Source organism: Anomaloglossus baeobatrachus, chromosome 3, assembly GCF_048569485.1.
Source record: "Anomaloglossus baeobatrachus isolate aAnoBae1 chromosome 3, aAnoBae1.hap1, whole genome shotgun sequence".
Taxonomy (NCBI): domain Eukaryota; kingdom Metazoa; phylum Chordata; class Amphibia; order Anura; family Aromobatidae; genus Anomaloglossus; species Anomaloglossus baeobatrachus.
In genome coordinates, this window is record NC_134355.1 from 570,373,905 (window position 1) to 570,377,467 (window position 3,563).

The window sequence follows — 3,563 nt, forward strand, 5'->3', positions numbered from 1 at the left end:
GGCTGATGCTAGGGGAGGCTGGGAGGAGAGAGGCTGATGCTGGGGTAGGCTGATGCTGGGGGAGGCTGCGAGGGTGTAGGCTGATGCTGGGGTAGGCTGATGCTGGGGGAGGCTGGGAGGGTGTAGGCTGATGCTGGGGGAGGCTGAGAGGAGAGAGGCTGATGCGGGGGGAGGCGGGGAGGCTGATGCTGGGGGAGGCTGGGAGGAGGGAAGCTGGGAGTAGAGAGGCTGATCCTGGGGAAGGCTGGGAGGGGGAGGCTGATGCTGGGGGAGGCTGGGAGGAGAGAGGCTGATGCTGGGGGAGGCTGGGAGGAGAGAGGCTGATGCTGGGGGAGGCTGGGAGGCGAGAGGCTGATGCTGGGGGAGGCTGGGAGGGGGAGGCTGATGCTGGGGGATACTGGGAGGGGGAGGCTGATGCTGGGGGAGACTGGGAGGAGGGAGGCTGGGAGGGAGGAGGCTGAGAGAAGAGAGGCTGATGCTGGGGGAGGCTGAGGCTGGGAGGAGAGAGGCTGATGCTGGGGACAGAGAGGCTGATGCTGGGAGGAGAGAGGCTGATGCTGGGAGGAGAGAGGCTGATGCTGGAAGGAGAGAGGCTGATGCTGGGGGCAGAGAGGCTGATGCTGATCACGTTTGGGAGTGCGCAGCATGGCGGATGGAGCACGTTTGGGAGTGCGCAGCATGGGGGATGGACCACGTTTGGGAGTGCGCAGCATGGCGGATGGAGCACGTTTGGGAGTGCGCAGCATGGCGGATGGAGCACGTTTGGGAGTGCGCAGCATGGCGGATGGAGCACGATGGGGGGTGCGCAGCATGGGGGATGGAGCACGATGGGAGGTGCACACCTCCCCCCAACACACACACACACAACACACCACACACACACTGGGAACCACAAACACCACCCTACACAGACACCCACACACACAGACAACGCTGCACACACACAACACCCAACACACAAACACCGCGGCATACATAAATATACGCACATACCACGCAACACACACACATTGCACAAAACATACCTCCCCCCAAAACAAACCACACTCACACAAACCGCGCAACACACACACAACGCTACAGACACACAGCGCTCCACAAACAACGTAACACATGCAACACACATACAATAACGCTCTCACCCCCCGCCACACCCAGACAACACCCAGAACATGTACAGCGCCCTACACAAACACTTGGTAACTACAGACAACAACATCTATATATATATATATATATATATATATATATATGTATATATATATATATATATAACAAAAATCATACATTAACTACACAATACGTAAATTCTAGAAAACCCGATGCGTAGAATCGGGCCACCTTCTAGTATATATATATATATATATATAGTAGAAGGTGGCCCGATTCTACGCATCGGGTTTTCTAGAATTTACGTATTGTGTAGTTAATGTATGATTTTTGTTATATATATATATATATATATATATATATATATAGATGTTGTTGTCTGTAGTTACCAAGTGTTTGTGTAGGGCGCTGTACATGTTCTGGGTGTTGTCTGGGTGTGGCGGGGGGTGAGAGCGTTATTGTATGTGTGTTGCGTGTGTTGCGTTGTTTGTGGAGCGCTGTGTGTCTGTAGCGTTGTGTGTGTGTTGCGCGGTTTGTGTGGGTGTGGTGTGTTTTGGGGGGAGGTATGTTTTGTGCAATGTGTGTGTGTTGCGTGGTATGTGCGTATATTTATGTATGCCGCGGTGTTTGTGTGTTGGGTGTTGTGTGTGTGCAGCGTTGTCTGTGTGTGTGGGTGTCTGTGTAGGGTGGTGTTTGTGGTTCCCAGTGTGTGTGTGGTGTGTTGTGTGTGTGTGTGTTGGGGGGAGGTGTGCACCTCCCATCATGCTCCATCCCCCATGCTGCGCACCCCCCATCGTGCTCCATCCGCCATGCTGCGCACTCCCAAACGTGCTCCATCCGCCATGCTGCGCACTCCCAAACGTGCTCCATCCGCCATGCTGCGCACTCCCAAACGTGGTCCATCCCCCATGCTGCGCACTCCCAAACGTGCTCCATCCGCCATGCTGCGCACTGCCAAACGTGCTCCATCCGCCATGCTGCGCACTCCCAAACGTGCTCCATCCGCCATGCTGCGCACTCCCAAACGTGGTCCATCTGCCATGCTGCGCACTCCCAAACGTGCTCCATCCGGCATGCTGCGCACTCCCAAACAAGCTCCATCCCCCATGCTGCGCACTCCCCATCGTGCTCCATCCCCCATGCTGCACACCCCCCATCGTGCTCCATCCCCCATGCTGCACCAGCATCAGCCTCTCTGCCCTCAGCATCAGCCTCTCTCCTCCCAGCATCAGCCTCTCTCCTCCCAGCATCAGCCTCTCTGTCCCCAGCATCAGCCTCTCTCCTCCCAGCCTTAGCCTCCCCCAGCATCAGCCTCTCTTCTCTCAGCCTCCCCCCTCCCAGCCTCCCTCCTCCCAGTCTCCCCCAGCATCAGCCTCCCCCTCCCAGCCTCCCCCAGCATCAGCCTCCCCCTCCCAGCCTCCCCCAGCATCAGCCTCCCCCTCCCAGCCTCACCCAGCATCAGCCTCTCGCCTCCCAGCCTCCCCCAGCATCAGCTTCTCTCCTCCCGGCCTCCCCCAGCATCAGCCTCTCTCCTCCCAGCCTCCTCCAGCATCAGCCTCTCTCCTCCCAGCCTCCCCCAGCATCAGCCTCCCCCTCCCAGCCTTCCCCAGGATCAGCCTCTCTACTCCCAGCCTCTCTACTCCCAGCCTCCCCCAGCATCAGCCTCCCCCTCCCAGCCTCCCCTCGCATCAGCCTCTCTCCTCTCAGCCTCCCCCAGCATCAGCCTACACCCTCCCAGCCTCCCCCAGCATCGGCCTACCCCAGCATCAGCCTACCCCAGCATCAGCCTACACCCTCCCAGCCTCCCCCAGCATCAGCCTACCCCAGCATCAGACTACCCCAGCATCAGCCTCTCTCCTCTCAGCCTCCCCCAGCATCAGCCTCCCCCTCCCAGCCTTCCCCAGGATCAGCCTCTCTCCTCCCAGCCTCCCCCAGCACGCCGTGCTCCTCTGCCGACACTCACAGATCCGATCGCATACACTCACACACACACACTCACACATCAGAACACACTCACACACATCCGATCGCATACACTCACACACACACTGACGATATCGCACATACGCGCTCACACTCACAACATCCGGAGATACCACATGCTTCTGGCCATATGATCCTCCGGCAGGTCCTGGAAGGTCACACCACAGTATCGCCGCCGAGAAGCAAGCGATATCCCAGGATGTTGTGAGTGTGTGGATGCGATGTGATGTGTGTGTGAGAGTGAGTGTGATCTGATGTGTGTGTGTGTTGTTATGTGTGTGCGTGTGTATGTTCCGCCGCTGCAGGACCTTGATGCGCTGGTAACTATGCTACCATGGTTACCAGCGTATCCCGTCCCCCGCTCGCATGGGAGCCCACACCAGCATACGGCGGCAACCCCAGCAATGCGAGGGTATGTGTCGGCTGGGTTGGCGGCGTACGCTGATGTGGGCTCCCGGGGGTACAGTACT